The 22,658-nt window shown below is 38.2% G+C and overlaps 5 non-coding genes across 5 annotated transcripts; 2 read left to right on the top strand and 3 right to left on the bottom strand.

Annotated features, from left to right (window-relative positions):
* Positions 1 to 12,096: 12,096 nt before the first annotated feature.
* Positions 12,097 to 12,168, bottom strand: TRNAH-GUG (transfer RNA histidin (anticodon GUG)). The gene has a single exon. It is a non-coding gene; the product is annotated as a tRNA-His (tRNA).
* Positions 12,169 to 12,359: 191 nt separating this feature from the next.
* On the bottom strand, positions 12,360 to 12,431 carry TRNAH-GUG (transfer RNA histidin (anticodon GUG)). Its single transcript has one exon. It is a non-coding gene; the product is annotated as a tRNA-His (tRNA).
* A 5,977-nt stretch (positions 12,432 to 18,408) lies between these two features.
* On the bottom strand, positions 18,409 to 18,480 carry TRNAH-GUG (transfer RNA histidin (anticodon GUG)). Its single transcript has one exon. It is a non-coding gene; the product is annotated as a tRNA-His (tRNA).
* Positions 18,481 to 19,955: 1,475 nt separating this feature from the next.
* TRNAK-UUU (transfer RNA lysine (anticodon UUU)) lies at positions 19,956 to 20,027 on the top strand. The gene has a single exon. It is a non-coding gene; the product is annotated as a tRNA-Lys (tRNA).
* A 197-nt stretch (positions 20,028 to 20,224) lies between these two features.
* Positions 20,225 to 20,296, top strand: TRNAK-UUU (transfer RNA lysine (anticodon UUU)). The gene has a single exon. It is a non-coding gene; the product is annotated as a tRNA-Lys (tRNA).
* Positions 20,297 to 22,658: the final 2,362 nt, after the last annotated feature.

Here is a 22,658-nt window from a genome sequence, read left to right as displayed (position 1 = left end):
GAGGGCGATCCACCAATGCTTTACGTGGACAACGAAGCTATAATCTCCCTGATCAAAAATCCAGTTTTGTTTGTTTGTTGGCCGTCAAGATTTGTTGGCCACTTTGGCCATTGCTTAATTTTATCTCTAGGCACAAGATTTGTTTGTTGGCCATCTTTAGGCCAAGATTAAGATTTTTGTTGGCCACTTCGACAATTTTATCTCTAGGCGTAAAATTTGTTTGTTGGTCGTCTTTAGGCGTAAGATTAAGATTTGTTGGCCACTTCGACCATTTTATCTTTAGGCCCAAGATTTGGTTGTTGGCCATCAAGATTTGGCTTGTTGGCCACTCTTGCCATTGCGCAATTTTATCTTTAGGCGCAATTTTTAACTTCTAAGTCTGTTACAGGACCGATAAACATACATGTCGATAAACATGTATGTTAACTTCTAAGTCAGGATCCTAATGAAAGTCGGATTCCTTCCCTCAGAGTTCCTCCCTTTTCATACTCTCAATTACAGGATCAAATTTTTTTCAAATGGATACTGCTTTCGAATTTTCTGTCTTACCTTTTCCAATAAGTTCCATTTCAATGTATGCAATCTAGAAAATCGTATAGGATCATCGCATAGACGGACTCTTTTTCTTGTTTTCTAACAAGTGTGTCTTAAGAAAAAGGGTTCGAATTTACCATGAAATTGACGAAAATCGTCACTAGCATCCATTCGTTACGTGACAAGGTGTAAAAGATCTTCATCCTAAAGAAGTTCATTCGAGATGTTCCCTCAAGATTCATGCAGATTGTTACCTCCATCGAGAAAATTAACGACCTTAAGAACATGTCAGTTGAGGAGGTCGTTGGTCGTCTTAGGGTCCATGAGGAGAGACTTTGTGGCTATGAAGATAGAGATGAGGAGAAACATGTCTTACTCACACATGAGGAGTGACTTGCATGAACAAAAAAGAAAGATGTGGTTGATTCTTCATTTTCAGGTACGAAGGGACATGACGACCACAAAAAGGAAAGTAAAGGTTGTGGGCATGGTCGCAAACGTGGCAATAGAGGAGCCGTAAAAATACCTCACAAACCCAAGTCTCCACGACCACAACGTGGAATTCTCACCACTAAACTACAACCACTTCAATATTTAGTACCAATGTTGATCTCTTCTTAACGTCTCATGATTGAGGGATAAACACAAAAACGTCTAATTATTTCCTTAAGTTTCGTATCATCTCGTAACTCATTTTGATCCAATCCAAAAAGCAAAAAATAGAGAGTTGGATTGTGAACTCTATTTGAATTTAGTGTTTCTTTTGAGTTATGTTAATATGGTTGAACAGTTTGTAGCTAAAAAATTCCCATGATACATACGTGTTATTTTTAAGAATATGATGGTTTATGGTTAAAATAAACTAACGAACCCTACCCTTTACGGTTTCCTACTAACATAATCATATCATCTCCTAACTCATGGGCATGTTTTATTTTTAAGAAAATAGCTTTAAAAATGTATTTCATCAAACTCAATATTAGCAACAACAACCATGTTCATATACCCTGCAGTGGTGTATAAGTTTCCAGATTTTATGCCACGTGCTACCACCATAGCACCCTTCAAAATCTTCCATGAACTCTTCCCAAACTCTGTTGCATAACCTCTACTATCCAATTGACCAATAGAGATCAGGTGCTTCGTGAGGCACGAATTATATCTGACATTCTTTAATGTCCCACTGATTTTCTATCGGAGTTTTTATGCTGACATCCCCTTTTCCTTCAATCTCAAAATCTTTGTTGTCACAAGATACACCTTCTCAAAATTTCCAGACTTGAAATTTCAAAAGAGCTCTTTATTTGGAGATGAATGAAAAGATGCACCTAAATCCAAAATCCAGGATTCAATCAGACTGTACGCGCTGAGGATTAGAGCATCCCTAATGTCTTCAGCTGAATTTATAGAATCATCATCATCTTCTGGTTTGTGATCATGCTTCCTCTTTGGTCTTATACAATTGTCTGAAAGTGACATTTTTCTCCACAACTCCAACACATTACATTTGGTCTGTTTTAAAATTTTTCCCAGTTCTTTGATTTTGATCGATTTTTTTGACACTTCATTTACTTCTTTTCGTTTGGTCAACACTGAGAGCACCACCAGATGAATTCTCAATTTCTCGTTTTCGAATACTTTCGCTGAGAAATATATCTCAAATTTCATCGAACATCATTTTCTCATATCCTCGAGAACTACTAATTGCGGCAACTACTGTATCCCACGACTCGTGTAAAGATGGCATCAAAATCAATGCTTTAATTTCACTTTCGAAATTAATTTCCACAAAACTCAATTGGCTTACAATCATATTGAATTCATTTATATGATCCGCAAGAGATCCACCTTTCATACATTTGAAGATTGAACAATTTTCGCATCAAATACACCTTGTTAATAGTCGACGATTTTTCGTACATATTTGATAGTGCCTTCAATAGATTTGACGTTTTCTTTTCCTTGATTATGTTGAATGCTACGTGAATGGCCAATGTCAACCAAATCAATCTCGGAGCCTCATGATTCTTGAGCTTCAACTGTTCCGTGGTCAGGTATCCGACTTCACCCCCAATGGGGGTTCGTGAAGATATTTCTGGTACAAATTATCTTCAATTTGCATCTTCCAAATACCGAAATCGAATCCAGCAAACTTTTCAATTCTAATCTTTGAACTATGGGAATGATATAGAGTATATAAATATATCTAGTAGGCACAACTCATTTGTAGGCTTTCATCACATCCTTGACCTAGCAAGACACCAGGGTTTACTCATCATCACTTTTTTGTGCCTAAAAAAACTCTCTCTAACAAGTGGGGACAACATCCTAAAGAAGTTCATTCGAGATGTTCCTTCGAGATTCATGCAGATTGTTACCTCCATCGAGAAAATTAACGACCTTAAGAACATGTCGGTTGAGGAGGTCGTTGGTCGTCTTAGGGTCCATGAGGAGAGACTTTGTGGCTATGAAGATAGAGATGAGGAGAAACATGTCTTACTCACACATGAGGAGTTACTTGCATGAACAAAAAAGAAAGATGTGGTTGATTCTTCATTTTCAGGTACGAAGGGACATGACGACCACAAAAAGGAAAGTAAAGGTTGTGGGCATGGTCGCAAACGTGGCAATAGAGGAGCCGTAAAAATACCTCACAAACCCAAGTCTCCACGACCACAACGTGGAATTCTCACCACTAAACTACAACCACTTCAATATTTAGTACCAATGTTGATCTCTTCTTAACGTCTCATGATTGAGGGATAAACACAAAAACTTCTAATTATTTCCTTAAGTTTCGTATCATCTCCTAACTCATTTTGATCCAATCCAAAAAGCAAAAAATAGAGAGTTGGATTGTGAACTCTATTTGAATTTAGTGTTTCTTTTGAGTTATGTTAATATGGTTGAACAGTTTGTAGCTAAAAAATTCCCATGATACATACGTGTTATTTTTAAGAATATGATGGTTTATGGTTAAAATAAACTAACGAACCCTACCCTTTACGGTTTCCTATTAACATAATCATATCATCTCCTAACTCATGGGCATGTTTTATTTTTAAGAAAATAGCTTTAAAAATTTATTTCATCAAACTCAATATATTTCATCCTTATGTTATTGAAAATTAGAAAACAAATCTCAAATGTGGGTGCATGGATTCGCATGGATTCAAGCCCAGGTCTCCACGGGCGCAACAACGTGGTATTCTCACCACTAAACTACAGCTGCGATATTTAGCCCACTAGGGTTGAAGTAGTCCATACCACCAGACCATTATGAATTTCATACTTGTGTTGTAGCTAAAAAGCAAAACAATGTTATGTGTGTGGCGGTTGGGATTTAGGCCCAGGTCTCACAACCACAACGTGGAATTCTCATCACTAAACTACAAGCACTTCGGTATTTAACCCATCATTCTTCATAATCTACAACTAATCATTAAAAAGGATGTGTCTAATACAAACATGAAAATAGAAGGTTAGGGTATGAACTCTATTCGAGATGGAACACGAACCATATCGGACCATTAAAAATGTACTACTTGCGGTTGTAGCGAAAAGAAAGGCATGTGTCTAATCCAAGCAAAAAAATTGGGTTGTGAACTCTATTTGAGGTGGAACACGGATGTCTACGTTTCATCCTTGTGCTATTGAGAATTAGAAAACAAATGTCAAATGTCTCTCGAACTCATCGTTAAACTAGGATTCAAGCCCAAGTCTCCATGGCAAGAATGTGGAATTCTCACCACTAAACTACAACAGCCACTTAGATATGTAACCGTCACATCATTTTCATGATTCAGGATAAACAAAAAAACGTCTAATTTGCTTCACCAGTTTGTTCATAAAAGCTCGTAGTGGTTTTGAGTTCTGTTAAATGTTTCAATGGTTTGTAGCTGAAAAAAACAAATGGGGTTGGGATTCGAGCCTAGGTCTCCACGACCACAACGTAAAATTCTCAACACTAAACTACAACCATTTGGATATTTAGTCACCATTCATCATTTTCGTGATTAAGGATAAACGAACAAACTTCTAATGTTCTTGACGGGTTTGATCATGGGAGCCGAGTTATGTTAATATGGTTGAATGGTTTGTAGCCAAAAAGCAAATGGGTTGATAAACGGTTAAGCATAAACTAGCAAACCCTTTATTGTTTCCTTCTAAAGTAACATGATCATAACATTAAAAAAAAAATAAAAATAAAAAAATAAAAAACTCATTGAGACCACAACGTGTAATCTTCACCACTAAACTACTACATCTACTTTGATATTTAGCAGATTAAAGATAAGCTTATTCGTTAAAATAATGAAAAACAAATGTGGTTGTTGGGATTCAAGCTCAGGTTTTAGACAACACAAGCTTCCATGCCCACAACATGAAATTCTCACCATTAAACTACAACTAAATAGATATTTACTTCATCATTCATCATAATCTAGTCTCTTGGGGCTCATCTATCAACTCATCATTCAATACCGTTGTTGATCTCATCTTGATGGTTCGTGATTAAGGATATGCTAGCAAGCCTCTAAAAAAAGTAGGTAGTACATGGCTTGAGTATTTTATGAAATACTCAGTAAGTCACCCCACTGTTGGGGTTAGGAATGCAAACACATGCAACATATGAGCGGGACCTAACTTTTCATAAACTTTTCATAGCCTTGGGCGCTTTCCTATTCTGGGCAGGGTTGGGTGTGTGGTACTCCTTCACACACGGCCCATGTACGTGAACATGGACCCACCAGGCGGGCTCGTAAACATACCCCCTGGGCCTGACTTGGTCGGGCACAACGTGTTACACGTAGCCGGACACCACAGAACAGAAAAGGGCCTGCATGATATCATGGCGAACCTAAATATCGTATTTCATTCTTCCGTAACATAAAGGGGAAGAATCCTGATGCACGTGACATACATATATGCATGAGGTCCCTTAACGTATCTAACATGGCATTACATAAGCAGTGCTCACATCGCATTTACGTTTCTTACATCACATGGCATCTCACATGACTTACATTACATGACCTATTACATAAACATTCCAGTTGCATAAACATCTCATGATATGACTCGATAATTCTACGTTTATCTATGGCATCGATCAACATATTCATGGCATATAATACTAACATCTCATTCATGACTTCACATAACATAAACAGTCAACCGTCAACATAATTCATACATCACATAACATACACAATCTATACATCACATAATCATATGACATAAATATGATGCATGCAGGGGCCACAGGGCACGCATCATCATACAACACGTAGTAAGCTAACTCCAACAGTAAGGTCACTTACCTCGATGGTCTTGGTTGAAGTCACTCACAACGAGCTAATCCCAGCGGTTAAATACGTCCTATGATAACCACATAAAAACTTAGGAACATTTCATAACATACCCTAGCTAAACCTCATGCTATTTATCAAAATAAACCCCCCGACCTAATCTGTCTTTAACGTATAGGAACCATACTGACCTCGGATGGTAAAACTAAGGGCAGAAACAGCTTCGGAAGGGCCAAAAACCTTGGAATTGATATATTATAGTGATACCTTGCCGCTAAGCCTAGCTACCGAACCGGCCAACTAAGCCGCCAAGTCGAGCTGCGGGAATTGACGGAACCGAGCCGATTTCGTACACATGCGAGCCGACCCGCACTGTGTACGCGTGCGAAGCTGCCAAAGCTGCTGGGTGTGCGTTTGCAGCTCGACCCTATTCCAAAAACCTTGCCTTCCTTACCCGACAAGCGACGAAACTCTAGTTTCCGCCTCCCCGATTCCAGCGACGCGCCGACAATCCCACAACGTCCTCAACACCAATTTCTGACGGCCAACCTTCTTTGACACAATGATCCCAACATCAATGCCTTACTTCTACTCGATTCTTCCTCCGAAGAGCAACCCCAACGTTCAGGAGGAAAGTTTGGAGAGGATCCTTTTCAAGGGATGTAAAAGGTTGGGCATAGGAATATAAAACTAATCTCAAGACATTTACCAATAAGGGATACTAGGGTTTCTAGGATAAGGAAATTTAAAGAAATAGGAATGTTTCTCTTCCGTAATAAAAGTCTCACAGTAAATCCCTTGATTTACGGGGAGATTACATTTAATTATTTATTCTCTCCTTATTTGATTTTATTTTATTCCATAAACCCAAACCGTTACAATTTCTAATAACTTCTTCGTTTAAAATTGCATCTTTTCGACCGGAATAAATGCATAACATAATATCTTGTCCTTTACAGAAATAAAAATAAAATTTTAACCAGATAAGGCAAAAATGGAAAATCTGAATCGTTACAATACATATATTTGTAAATGATAGTTCTAGATGATCTTTTCAACACCTGCTGTCACTTGCTCCACCTCTGGTTCCTCAGCAACCGTCTAAGGAGTTTCTTGAGTATCTGCTCATCACTAGGTGAATCTTTCAACAACTCAACCTCCACTCTCACTTGCTTCGTTGTCTTAGAACCTTTCTTCTTTTTGTTCTTATACATGACATTTCATGAAAGATCACGTCACAATGTCTCAGAACTTTTCTATTCTTGGCATCCCAAAACCTGTACTCAAACATGTAAGGCCCATAGCCTATGAAGTAGCACTTTACAGCCTCAGCGTCAAGTTTGTCATTCTTCTCTGGATCAATACGAACATACGCAATACAACTAAAAGTTCTCAAGTGACAGTACTTGAGTTCTTTTCCTATCCATACTTCTTATGGCAACTGGAACTCCATGGTTACTGACGACCCTCTATTATTCAAGTAGACTGCTATATTTACGGCATCAGCCCAAAATGTCTTTGGCAATCAAGAATGAATTCTCTTACTCCTTGTTCGCTCATTCAATGTTCAATTTATTCTTTCAACAACATCAATTTGTCTTGCTTTACTGGGAATTGCCTTCGCTAATCTAATTCTTTGAGCTACACAAAATGCTTTGAATTATGACTTGTTGTACTCTCCTCTATTGTTAGACTTCAGATATTTACTCTTCAAGCCGATTTGATTTTCAACTTCAACTTTCCAGTTCCAGAATGTAGCAAACACATCTGACTTGTGTTTCAGGAAATAAATGCACACCTTACTGCTGAAATTATTGATCAAGGTGACGTAGAACTTTGATCCGCCAAGGGATGAAACTGGAGATGGTTCCCAAACGTCTATATTGACTATTTCTAACCATACTTTCTTTAATTCTCTGGTAATTTTTGTGAAACTAGCTCGTTTTTGTTTGCTCATAATGTAGTTCTCATAAGAACCCATATCAACAAATTTCAGATCTTCTAAAACTCCTTTCGCACCAGCATCTTCATTTCTTTGGCGCTCACATGTCCAAGTCTATTATTCCATATACTTGAATTTGAAGCACTCTTAGCAACAACAACCATGTTCATATACGCTGCAGTGGTGTATAAGTTTCCAGATTTTATGCCACGTGCTACCACCATAGCACCCTTCAAAATCTTCCATGAACTCTTCCCAAACTCTGTTGCATAACCTGTGCTATCCAATTGACCAATAGAGATCAGATTCTTCGTGAGACACGAATTATATCTGACATCCTTTAATGTCCACTGATTTTCTGTCAGAGTTTTTATGCGGACATCCCCTTTTCCTTCAATCTCAAAATCTTTGTTGTCGCAAGATACACCTTCTCAAAATTTCCAGACTTGAAATTTTGAAAGAGCTCTTTATTTGGAGATGAATGAAAAGATGCACCTAAATCCAAAATTCAGGATTCAATCAGACTGTACGCGCGGAGGATTAGAGCATCCCTAATGTCTTCAGCTGAATTTATAGAATCATCATCATCTTCTAGTTTGTGAACATGCTTCCTCTTTGGTCTTATACAATAACTCCAACTCGTTACATTTGGTCTGTTTTAAAAATTTTTCCAGTTCTTTGATTTTGATCGATTTTTTTGACACTTCATTTACTTCTTTCCGTTTGGTCAACACTGAGAGCACCACCAGATGAATTCTCAATTTCTCGTTTTCGAATACTTTCGCTGAGAAATATATCTTAAATTTCATCGAACATCAGTTTCTCATATCCTCGAGAACTACTAATTGCGGCAACTACTGTATCCCACGACTCGTGTAAAGATGGCATCAAAATCAATGCTTTAATTTCACTTTCGAAATTAATTTCCACAAAGCTCAATTGGCTTACAATCATATTGAATTCATTTATATGATCCGCAAGAGATCCACCTTTCATACATTTGAAGATTGAACAATTTTCGCATCAAATACACCTTGTTCATAGTCGACGATTTTTCGTACATATTTGACAGTGCCTTCAATAGATTTGACGTTTTCTTTTCCTTGATTATGTTGAATGCTACGTGAATGGCCAATGTCAACCAAATCAATCTGGGAGCCTCACGATTCTTGAGCTTCCACTGTTCCGTGGTCAGGTATCCGACTTCACCCCCAATAGGGGTTCGTGAAGATATTTCTGGTACAAATTATCTTCAATTTGCATCTTCCAAATACCGAAATCGAATCCAACAAACTTTTCAATTCCAATCTTTGAACTATGGGCATGATATAGAGTATATAAATATATCTAGTAGGCACAACTCATTTGTAGGCTTTCATCACATCCTTGACCTAGCAAGACACTAGGGTTTACTCATCATTACTTTGTTGTGCCTAAAAAAACTCTCTCTAACAAGTGGGGACAACATGTGCTACAATTGTTTTGATAAGCAGTCTTAGCTCAGTGATAGAGCACGTGGATTTTAACCACGTGGTCGTGGATTCGATCCCCACGGATTGTGCTATATAAATTAAAAATATCTGCAAAGAACCCAACGACTCTTTGTCTCGAGAATAGTCTTTAGGACTATCAATATATACCACCAACCTAATACAAAATATGGGTATAAAAATATACCCAATAAGCAATACTCATTTAAATAACTCTATCTAACAAGTGGGGACGGATGGTGTTAATATAACACATACGGAAGCAATTTGGATCTTAGGCACTTTTAGAACATCAATTATAGTAAATAACTAGCATGTTCATAAGTATTAAAACTTAATGAGTTTGAATACTAATCTTTTGTAGTTCAAACTTGTTTTTCCTCACGAACCGGTTTCGAACCACCACTAGTGTCTTCTCCACTATCCTCCGACCTTAGAACGGGATTGTGGAATCCGGTGAGTGACTAAACTTGGGAGGGATTTTGTATATATGAAGAGAGTGTTTGTGAGAGGTTTTTCTCAAGGTTTTTCACCAATAAGAAGAAGACCTTCCATGCACCATGATCACTCTATTTAAAGAGTCATGTTTGCATGTTCATGCAAATTTGATATCACCAAATTTTGACACTTAAAATTCCACTCAAATGTGTGGGATTATGTGGCAAGCATGCATGTTTGAGTTAACCAAATTTTGACACTCAAAATTCCACTCAAACTTGTGGGGTTTATTTAGCAAGCATGCAAGTTTGGTTAAACCAAATTTTGACACCTCAAAATTCCACTAACATGGATTTTTACATTAAATGAAGTCAACATTTTGACTTTCTTCATTTTAATTCAACAATTAATTTGAATAATGAATTTCAAATTAAAGTAACATTAAATGATTAATTAAACTATTTAATTAATATTTAATATTAATTCAAATGCCAATCCCAATCAATTCCGACACATAATTGATTAAGATATTTAAATCTTATTTAAATATCTCAGATTCTCTCCTTTTGTTTAATTCGTAAATAAAACAAAAATGCGGTTAAATATATCGTATATATGTAGCGCATATTCCCTAATTTGAATTCGAAGACTTCGAACTCACTCGTCACACTGTTCTATGGTTTAGTCCGATATGAGCTAGCAAAGGGACCTAATGGACCTATAGATCATGGGCTCCAACGATCCAAGATTAACCGGCTAAACTCATCAACCTTGTTAACCAACATTCGTTAACTACTAGGACACTCCACTATAGCCTAGTAGTTGCACTCCCCTCACTATAGATATATTTCTGTCCATTTGATATAACCATGATTAGTAAGTCGATCCTTCACAGGTTGTTCGTAACTAGAGCTGGGTCAATTTACCATTTTACCCCTAAAGTTACTTCTTGTTCCTTATGTCTCACTGATTCTGTAATGAACAATTGGTTTGTGGTCCAACCAGTAAACCGAATCCCTCTCAGGACAATGAGAGGGTGGGGCCCCTTGTTCAAGACCTGGAGTCAGTGCTTAAGGGAACTACCTTTCTTCTATCCCTAAAAGTGGGTAGGAGTGAATTCCATCTTGCACCCCACGTCCCCAGCCATTCACCCAGTCTTGCCCCTGAAATGGGAGGCCTATTGAGTCGGCGAACTAGAGTCACTCTCACCCATGCAAATCTAAGGATAATTTCGAATAAACAGGAGTTCATGGTTAGCTCAGGATTAAAACCGAGTTACCTAGGTTATCGAATGAAAAGAAAATCAGTCTCAACAGTAAACGACATTATAAAGTGAGAGTGGTTTTCTTCATGGTTCGATCTTATGCAATACTCATTGCATAGGATGCCCCCACTCACATGCCTTCACATGTACAATTTAGTGATCACATTGTTTATATCATATACAAAAGTGGGCCGCATCCATAGTGTCCCCAGAATAAGGTACTTAGCCTTATCCTTATACTATAAATCATTTTGACTATATACTTGAACTTGATCCACTCTTATGTCTCTACATATAGTTCAAGTAATCATACTATAGTCAGAGTGTTCTTAGTTTATTGGATTGAGATTAATGATCGTAAAGTTCACTTTATTCAATAACAATCTTTACTGAATAAACAACAATAATAACTTTATTGAAAATAGAATATGTTTTTGTTTACAAACTATGAGTTTTAGGACATAAAACCCAACAGGGACAACACATGCTAGCAAGGTTGTGACAAGCCATCTTAGCTCAGTGGTAGAGCACGTGGCTTTGTCCATCATTGGCCTAGCGAAGGCACCATGGTTTACGCTCATCATCACTTTTTTCTGCCTCAAATAAGTCTATCTAACAGGTGGGGAAAACATGTGCTACCATGGTTGTGACAAGCCATCTCAGCTTGGTGGTAGAGCGGGTTGCTTTTATCCACGTGGTGGTGGGTTTGATTGATCCCCACATATAGCGCTAGAAATCAAATAACTCTTTCTAACAAGTGGGACAACATGTGCTATTAGGGTTGTTACAAGCCATCTTAGCTCAGTGGTAGAGTGAGTGACTTTTAACCATGTGGCCGTGTGTTCAATCCCTTTAGTTGGAGCTATAAATTAAACTCAACGACTAGTCTTTAGAACATTATACCCAGCAAGCACAATTATCATTTGAAGGCCTACAAGGTTTACTCTCATTGTCATGTTTTTTTTTTTTTTTTTGCCTCTCAAACAAGTGGGAACACTTATAGTTATGTTTAAGAATACGTTCCTAAATTTGATTTTTGCTGGGATTCAAGTCCATGTCTCGAGGGATAAACAAGCAAACTTCTAATTCTTTCCTTCAGTAGCATCTCCTTGCAAATGTGGCTGCTGGGATTTGAGCCCAGGTCTCCATGGCCACAACGTGGAATTCTCACCACTAAACTACAGCCACTTGGATATTTAGCCGACATTCATCACTTTCATGATTAAGGATAAACCAACAAACTTCAAATTTGCTCGTTGGTAGCTATAAAAAGTAGATGTGGCTGCTGGGATTCGAGCCTAGGTCTCCACGGCCACAACGTGGAATTTTCACCACTAAACTACAGCCACTTGTGCTCGTTGGTAGCTATAAAAGGTAGATGTGGCTGCTGAGATTCGAGCTCAGGTCTCCACGGCCACAACGTGGAATTCTCACCACTAAACTACAGCCACTTGGATATTTAGCCATCATTCATGGCTTTCATGATTAAGGATAAATCAACAACCTTCTAATTTGCTTCACCAATTTGTTCATAAAAGTCAATCGGGTGGTTTAAATTAGGTTAATATGCTTCAATGGTTTATAGAAATAAAAAAAAAATCAAATGTGGCTGTTGAGATTTAAGCCCAGGTAGGTATCCACAATCACAACATGAAATTCTCACCCTTAAACTACAACCTCTTGGATTTTTAACCCATCTTGACATGATCCCATCATATATAGCTTTTATACATGGTATAACCTGTCATAACATAACATAGCATAGTATCAAATAACATAGTATAGTATAGCATAGCATATCATATCATTCATACATATGACATATGCTGGAGCCATAGGACGAGCCATCATATATAATACAATTTATCCAACCAAGCTAATAGTGGAGTCACTTACTTGGTTTGCCCAAGACGATGTTATTCAACCATTCATTTTGAGTAATTGCCATCCATTTTGATTCCAACAAAACCTTGGCCACGAATATTACTTAAAGCCTTGTGGAGATTAAGTCTGAGCCTTGTGGAGATTAAGTCTAGACACTTGAATCGTCAAAAAGCATCAAGAAATAAGGAAGAACTCAAGGTAAGTTTTTGAGTTTTTCATTCTTAGTTTTTCTTGAGAGATGGGAGATTCAAGGAGATTCATATTACAAAATTTAGTTGGTTGATCTAGAAAGTATTTTGCATATTTTTCGTGATGAAAATTAGAGTCGAATAGAATTAGAAGGAGTTCTGGTGTTTGTTGAGAAACAGTAATTTTGAATGAGAATGTAGGTCAATTTTGAATGAGAATATCTCTTCTATGGTTGGAAATAAACTACAAGAAAAACATCTTTGTAATAATGGATTATTTACTCTAATACTTTGGTGGAGGAACCAAGTTGATTCAAGTTTGCTATGAAAAGTAATGAAAATATAAAGAAAATTGGAAAAAATCATAAAATTCTTCAAATTCTAAAAATTAATTGTGTAGATGGAACATTCGATTGACGCGTCAGACATCGAGCAGTGAAACGCGGCGAAGCTAGCGGTGGAAAGATGTCGAACTATAGGAGTAATGCGTCTGCCAAGCGTGTGGACAGGTGTCATGATTTGACTGGAACAATGCATTAGACTTCCACGGGAGACGCATCGCTTAGACCTAACCTAATTTGACCCTAAATTGTGACCCTTCAACCCGCGTGCGACTCAGTTCAGTACCCACCACCAGATCCATGATTTGACCTGATCAGAGCGCCTATTAGTGAGCACTACATGTTGCCACTAGAAAATTCATGGGTAATTGTCGCGCTCGTTGGGGTTCAAAGTCGAGTGTTGACTGCGTGCTGCCCATATGCTCGCACATGAGTCTCCACGCATTGTTGCGCGCGTAAACTTCGAATGTACATTGAGAATTGTTTTACAATCGTTTTGTCTCCCGATCCACTATTTTTTCGTCCCAGTTGCAATTTGACCTTAATGTCACTTGAATCAGAATCAATGAGTGAATTTTCAAGAAATTTGGAGCCTCCAATAAGTGAAGGCATGTATGATCTTGGTAAGTAGCCACAGATTCTTTAGGCAAGTAATATTTTAGGGAACACTAGAACGTGTTATCGTACAAACATATCTTGCCTTAGGTGTTCAAAATATGCATGTTTAAGACTCTAGAAGGGTTATTTGGATGAGAACACTATATATGTTATGAAAAATGACTGAAATGCCCCTAGGATGAGAATTTAGGTACATGCCTACTTTAATGATTTTTGTTGTGATTGAAATGAGGATATGATATTGTGATATGTACGTTGGGCAATTGATAGATGTTATTTTCCGGTTGAGTTTGCATGAATATTTCGTCCTTACGTGATTTATATTAATATCTCTATAAAAAGTTGAACGAATGTTTTGAAAATATTCTCCGTTCTTTATATGATTGATAAGAGTATCTTCCTAGTTAAGTTGAGGGCGCTAGAATTAGAGCGATTTTCTAGTTGACCTAGAACAATATACTTCTAGAGTACCAAGCCCCAAAGGATTGTGAGCATCAATCACAAGTATAGATATAAGAGCACCAAGAGGTTGGGATAGCCCTATGATGTTAGTCCTGAATGTCCTAAAAACGATAGACAATATTTAAAGCATCTAGACGCCTTAAAAACCTAGTAAGCCTCCTTAGCAAGATTGATTTGGAAAGCCTTATAGGGTTATTGGTATTATGAACGATGTAACCAAAACCTCCAAAGAAATTTGAGTTACTAATGTGTGAGGGACGGATCAAGGTTGATGTCTCAATTTCGTAAACTAGTCCTAAGTAAGGGCTTGACACCACATAGATAATTAGCTCTTTTATTCCATGTAGAAATGAGTCATGGCTGACACCTCAATTCTATAAGTTGGTCCTAAAGAGAGACTTGGGATTACACAGGTAGTTATCTTAAAGCAAAGTATTTCTATTGCATGTAGAATCAAGTCAAGGCTAAAGTTGCGATTCTGTAAATCGGTCTCGAAAATGACTTGAGAATACATAGGTAGATATCTAAATGTGAGTATTTTTATTACGTGTAGAAACGAAACATGATTAACACCGTGATATTGTTGCTTACTGGGTATTTTTATACTCACCCATATTTTTTTTCAAGTAGTCACAGGTTACCGGTCGAGGTGGGAGAGTGTTGAGGAGCCGTGCTTTTACATAGGGATGTCAACCGAGGGCATCAGTTTAGCCAATATTTTCATGGGTTGTTGTACTATTGTGTATGACATTCCCATTTTTGGTTTGTAAACTAACGTGAACAAAGTCTCTTTTGTATTTTTTATTTTGGATTTTTATTTCAAGAATGATGTGGTATGATTTTAACTCGTGAAATTTTTACTTTTTTTTTTTTTGTTTTTTTGTTTTTTTTGTTTTTTTTTGTTTTTTTTTTTGTTTTTTGTTTTTTTGTTTGTCTTGTCTATTATTGCCTTGTTCTTTTAGTCATGGTTTGAGATTTAAAACCTTAAAAATGGAGTTGTAATAGGTTCTGATATTAGCTGACAATTGGTTGTATTTGTAGATGAAAGCTTCCTTCAGATACAACTGAATGATTGACTCATCACCTATCGTTAAGATATTGTGGGTAGCCTTTCTCTTCCTAAAATTGTATCCTTCGACTCAATCGATGCCTCCAGAACATTGGAGTTAGTCGTCTTTCAATCCAATCCAAGCGGGTGATACTTACAGAAGTCCCTGAGGTACCTAGGCTCTCTTGACTTGCTAACATTGTTTTTGTCGTATCAGTTCTCCACATTTGTTGTAGCAACATGAATCAGAGACCATAGGGTCTCCATGGACATCATCACCATATGGGAGGACAAAATATAAGAAGATATTAAAGCACAATCAAGCTATCTTAGCGTCACAAAAAACATGCATCAATTTCAGGGGTACTAAGTGATGCTACTAGTTACTCAAGCTATGACTTACATACATAGTTGTAAAAAGCCATCTTAGCTCAGTGATAGAGCATGTGACTTTTAACGACATGGTCACAGGTTTGATCCCCACAAATGGTGCTATAAATTAAATAGTTTGGAAGACATATCAACATATACCAATCTATTAAAAAATATGGGTATGATATAGAATATAAAATATACCTAGTAACCTCAAACTCATTTGTAGGCTCATCACATCCTTAACCTAGCAAGACAAACAGTTTACTCATCATTATTTTTTTCTGCCTCACGAACTCTCTCTAACAAGTGGGCACAACATGTGCTACCATAGTTGAAAAGAACTTAATGACTCCTTATCTTGAGACACCACGATTTACTCTCATCGTCACTTGTTTTCAACCTCAAATAACTCTCTCTAACAAGTGGGGACAACATGTGCTACCATTGCTGTGACAAGCCATCTTAACTCAATGGTAGAGAGCGTGGCTTTTAACCGTGCGGTTGTGGGTTTGATCCCCATAGATTGCACTATAAATTGACTAGTCTTTTATCACATTGAGATCTACTCGTCGTCTAGCACTTTTTTTTTTTTTTTTTTTGCCTCAAATAACTCTCTCTAACAAGTGGAGAAAACATGTGCTACCAGGGTTGTGACAAGCCATCCCATCTCTGTGGTAGAGCACGTTGCATTTAACCATGTGGTTGTGGGTTCGATCCCCACAAATGGCCCACCTACCCAGTAAGAAAATACCTCATTTGACACTCTCTTACAAACATGTACAACCAACCATGGTCGTGACAAGCCATCTTAGCTCAGTTGTAAGGTGTGTGTAGTCTTTAACCATGTGGTTGTGGGTTCGATCCCCATACATGTAGTTATCCAAGGTCGGGGCTACCCCTTATATGTACGAGCTCCAATGACTATCCACATGACGGATCCACCATGCAGGGTAATCCATTTAAACTATCAAGTCACACATCATCCTTAAGAAGTCTCATGCCTAGCTTAACGGTATCGTACTAGAGCGGAAAGGTATTGTACATGTGTTAACTTGCTCGTCATCTCTATGATGGTTTGACGGTCTTAACATGGATTCACATTTTGAAGTTCCTCTGTTTTGACTCATCGAGTTTGGATCGATCAAGAGTACTAGAGCCATATCCTTAGATCATCTCACAATTCTAATGCACTCTGTCTACTGGAGACATTCCATCATAAGTCATCGTCTAGCCAAATTGATGCTTTCACTCTCCTCCGAAATTTCTTCTATTACTTATTCTCTATAGAGAGGATCAGAGATTGAACCACTTGGATTCAATGTACAATCAATCATGCATACAGTCATACATGCTCAACGGGATGATGATATCCATAAAGTACCTAGAACGTAGATATATATTTTCTTTTCCTCTGATTTAGCACGATTATGTACTAGTAGTAGAAATACAATCCATTACATCACTCGAAAGGGAGGGGAAGTAACGCTCATGTATCCATTACTCACAAAGAGTAACTATGCAACATGGTCGATTTAACTTATAGGCACATACAGGATAAAAAAATGTTAAATTCTAAGTATGTTATAGGATCGATAAACATGTATGTTAACTTCTAAGTCAGGATCCTAATGAAAGTTGGATCCTTCCCTCAAAGTTCCTCCCTTTTCATATTGTCAATTACAGGATCATAATTTTTTTCAAACGGATACCGCTTTCGAATTTCCTATCTTACCTTTTTTAATAAGCTCTATTTCAATGTTTGCAATCTAGAACATCGTATAGGATCATCGCATAAACAGACTACTTTGCTTGCTTTCTAACAAGTGTGTCTTAAGAAAAAATGTTCGATTTGCCATGAAGCTGACGAAAATCATCACTAGCATCTGTTCGTTACGTGACAAAGTGGAAAAGATCTTCATGTCAAGAAGTTCCTTAGAGATGTTCTCTCGAGATTCATGCAGATTGTTACCTCCATCGAGAAAATTAACGACCTTAAGAACATGTCGGTTAAGGTGGTCGTTAGTCGTCTTAAGGTCCATGAGGAGAGACTTCATGGCTATGAAGATAAAGATGAGGAGAAGCATGTCTTACTCACACACGAGGAGTGACTCGCATGAACAAAAAAAAAATGTGGTTGCTTCTTCATTTTTAGGTACGAAGGGACATGGCAACCACAAAAAGGAAAGTAAAGGTTGTGGGCGTGGTCGCAAACGTGGCACAGAGGAGCCGTAAAAATATCTCAAATGTGGCTGTCGAGATTCGAGCCTAGGTCTCCACGGCCACAATGTAGAATTCTCACAACTAAACTACAACCACTTGGATATTTAGCCATCATTCATCACTTTCATGATTAAGGATAAACCAACAAAATATTTATAGCCACCTAGATATTTAGCCAACATTCATCACTTTCATGATTAAGGATAAACCAACAAAATATTTAGCCAACATTCATGATTAAGGATAAACCAACAAACTTCAAATTTGCTCGTTGGTAGCTATAAAAAGTAGATGTGGCTGCTGGGATTCGAGCCCAGGTCTCCACGGCCACAACATGGAATTCTCACCACTAAACTACAGCCACTTGGATATTTAGCTGACATTCATCACTTTCATGATTAAGGATAAACCAACAAACTTCAAATTTACTCGTTGGTAGCTATAAAAGGTAGATGTGGCTGCTGGGATTCAAGCCCAGGTCTCCACGGCCACAACGTGGAATTCTACCCCTAAACTACAACCACTTGGATATTTAGCCGACATTCATCACTTTCATGACTAAGGATAAACCAACAAACTTCAAATTTGCCCGTTTGTAGCTAAAAAAAAGTAGATGATATTGGCTGACATTTGGTTGTATTTGTAAACGAAAGCTTCCTTCAGATACAACCGAGCGATTGACTCATCACGTATCGTTAAGATCCTATCAATAGTCTTTCTCTAGATCTTTTGATCCAGTACCCTAAAATTTTATCCTTTGACTCAATCAATGCCTCCACAACATTGGGGTTAGTCATCTTTCAATCCAACCCAAGTGGGTGATACTTACGGAAGTCCCTCAAGGATCTAGACTCTCTTGACATGCTGACATTGTCTTTGTCGTTTCAATTTCCCTTATTTGTTGTAACAACATGAATCAGAGATGGCAGAGTGTGTGGACAATAAGACCACCTACTTTCTTGGTTCCTCCCTATATGAAGAACTCGTGTGTGGGATCAGACTCTATCTAAGCCCTTCGTCCGAAACCCCAATCATGCTTTGTCTCTCTCCTAGTGCTTGAAGCCATAATCTATCCTAATGGAAAAAAATATAAGAAGATATTCAAGCCATCGATTTCATGGGCACTAAGTGATGCTACTAGTTACTGATGGAACAAAATATAAGAAGATATTCAAGCCATCAATTTCATGGGCACTAAGTGATGCTACTTGTTACTCATGCTCTGACTTACATACATGGTTGTGACAAGTCATCTTAGCTCAGTGATAAAGCGTGTAACTTTTAACTACATGGTTGCCGGTTTGATCCCCACAAATGCGGCTATAAATTAAATAGATACAAAGGACCCAATGACTCTTTATCTCGAGAATAGTCTTGAAGACATATCAATATATACCAATCTAATAAAAATATGGGTACGACATAGAGTATATAAATATACCCAGTAACCTCAACTCATTTGTAGCCCTTCATCACATCATAAATGTACCCAGTAATCTCAACTCATTTGTAGCCCTCACATCCTTAACCTAGCAAGACACACGGTTTACTCATCATCACTTTTTTCCTGCCTCAACGAACTCTCTCTAACAAGTGGGCACAACATGTGCTACCCATAGGTGAAAAGAACCCAATGACTCTTTATCTCGAGAATTGTCTCCGTCTTAGCTCAATGGTAGAGCGTGTGACTTTTAACCACATAGTCGTGGGTTTTTGCAAAAGAACTTAATGACTCCTTATCTCGAGACACGACGATTTACTCTCATCGTCACATTTTTACAGCCTCAAATAACTGTCTCTAACATGTGACGATAACATGTGCTACCATAGTTGTGACAAGCCATCTTAGCTCAGTGGTAGAGCGCGTGGCTTTTAACCATGTGGTCGTGGGTTCAATCCCCATAGATAGTGCAACCATACCTAGTTGGATAAATTATAAATTGCTGCAAAAAAAACTCAATGACTAGTCTTTATAACATACCAATAAGCAAATACTTTATAACATACCAATAAGCAAATACTTTATAACATACCAATAAGCAAATACTCACTCTTTCATAACTCTCTCTAACAAGTGGGGATAACATGTGCTACCTTTGCTGTGACAAGCCATCTTAGCTCAGTAGTAGAGCGTGTGGCTTTTAACCACGTGGTCGTGGGTTTGATCCCCACAGATGGTGCAACATTACCCAGTAAGAAGATACTTATTTGACTCTCGAAAGTGTAACTATGCACCCCCCTTAACTTTGAAAAGGGAGGGGAATAGGGTAACTATGCACCCCTTAACTTTGAAAAGGGAGGGGAATATAACGTTCATGTATCCCGTATGTTGCAACATGGTCCATAAACATGCATGTTAACTGGGCACCAAACAGTGCCCATCTTTGACGGATATGGTTAAGATAAGCTAGCAAACCCTGGCAACATTACCCAGTAAGAAGATACTTATTTGACTCTCGAAAGTGTAACTATGCACCCCTTAACTTTGAAAAGGGAGGGGAATAGGGTAACTATGCACCCCTTAACTTTGAAAAGGGAGGGGAATATAACGTTCATGTATCCCGTATGTTGCAACATGGTCCATAAACATGCATGTTAACTGGGCACCAAACAGTGCCCATCTTTGACGGATATGGTTAAGATAAGCTAGCAAACCCTGTAATTCTTACCACCAAGGGGCTCGTTGACCTTATTTTGATTGTTCATGATTAAGGGTAAGTTAGCAAGCCCCTAGATATTCCCACATTATAATTTTCATATCATACATCAATACAATACTTCGAGATGGAACAAGGACAATACTGGGTGACAATTAAAAATGTCTTACTTACAAGCCTCTACGGCCACAACGTGGAGTTCTCACCACTAAACTATACTATAGACATTTCGATATGTTGCTCATCATTCTTCATAATCTACAACTAATCATGAGAAAGACTGTAAGATACAATCAAATGTTGGTGCATGGATTCAAGCCGAGGTCTCCATGATCACAACAACATGTTATTCTCACCACTAAACTACAACCACTTCGATATTTAGCGGATTAGGATTGAAGTGGTCCCATACCATTACGAATGTCATACTTGTGTTTTGTAGCTTAAATCAAAACCATGTTATGTGTGTGTGGCTATTAGGATTTGAGCCCAGGTCGTCACAACCACACTTAGAATTCTCACCACTAAACTTCACCCATCATTCTTCCTAATCTACAACTAATCATTAGAAAGCATGTGTCTAATCCAAGGAGAAAAATAGAGGGTTGAGTTGTGAACTGGTTTTGAGTTATGTTAATATGCTTCAATAATTTGTAACTAAAAAAGGCAGATGTGGCTGCTTGGACTTGAGTCCAAGTCTCCATGGCCACCACGTGGAATTCTCACCACTAAACTACAACCACTTGGATGTTTAGCAATCATTCATCACTTTCATGATTAAGGATAAACAAAAAAATTTCTATTTGCTTCACCCGTCTGTTCATGATTCATAGCTAGAAAAAGCAAATGTGACTATTGGTATTTGAGTCTAGGTCTCACTTGGATATTTAGCTTAATTTGTAGCTTGGAGTGGTTTTGAGTTATATTAGCTTCAATTGTTTGCAGCTAAAAAAATAGTTGTGGTTATTGGGATTTGAGTCCAGGTCTTCACAACCACAACGTGGAATTCTCACCACTAAACTACAACAACCACTTGGATATTTAGCCAACATTCATCAATTTCATGATTATGGATAAACAAAAAAAAACTTCTAATTTTCTTCACTTTTGAGTGATGTTAATATGCCTCAATGGTTCGTAGCTAAAAACAATAGATGTGGCCAACATTCATCAATTACTGGGATTCGAGCCCGGGTCTCCACGACCACAACGTAGAATTCTCACCACTAAACTACAACCACTTGAATATTTAGTCATCATTCATCACTTTCATGATTAAGGATAAACAAAAAAATTCTAATATGCTTCACCAGTTTGTTCATAAAAGCTTGTTGTGGTTTGCAGTTATGTTAATATGCTTCAATGGTTCATAGCCGGCCACAACGTAGAATTCTCACCACTAAACAAGCGGTGATGTCGCACTCCTCCATGCCGCCACCGAGTGTCAACGTCTCCATCACCGCCACCAAGAGGCCGACACCGCGAAGACGGACGTCGAGTTGTCATCGAGCGAGTGATCAAGGAGATGACCGCCTCTTTGCAGTACCCGATGCACGTTAACCTACAGGCACAAGGGTTGTGGCACGCTGTCGAGCCTGAGGAAGAAGAAACGATCGAGTATCAGGAGGATTACTTGGCATTTTCTGCCATACTACGTTCTATGCCTCCAAAGAGGCTAGCATCTCTCTCCACCAAGCGCACTGCGCAATCGGCTTGGGAGGGGATCAAGTCTCGCCGGGTTGGTGTGTAGCGAGTGCGGGAGTCCAACATCGAGCAGTTGCGGAAGGAGTTTTTGGAGATCCGCTTTAAGGACGACAAACTGAGGAGGAATGTCTTCCACGCCTGAAGCTCCACGACAACTCCAGCGAGAGCAACGGGTCTATCT

The sequence above is a fragment of the Cucurbita pepo genome, chromosome 9, assembly GCF_057944985.1.
Source record: "Cucurbita pepo subsp. pepo isolate OVF chromosome 9, ASM5794498v1, whole genome shotgun sequence".
Taxonomy (NCBI): domain Eukaryota; kingdom Viridiplantae; phylum Streptophyta; class Magnoliopsida; order Cucurbitales; family Cucurbitaceae; genus Cucurbita; species Cucurbita pepo.
This window is presented reverse-complemented; position numbering and strand designations above follow the sequence as displayed.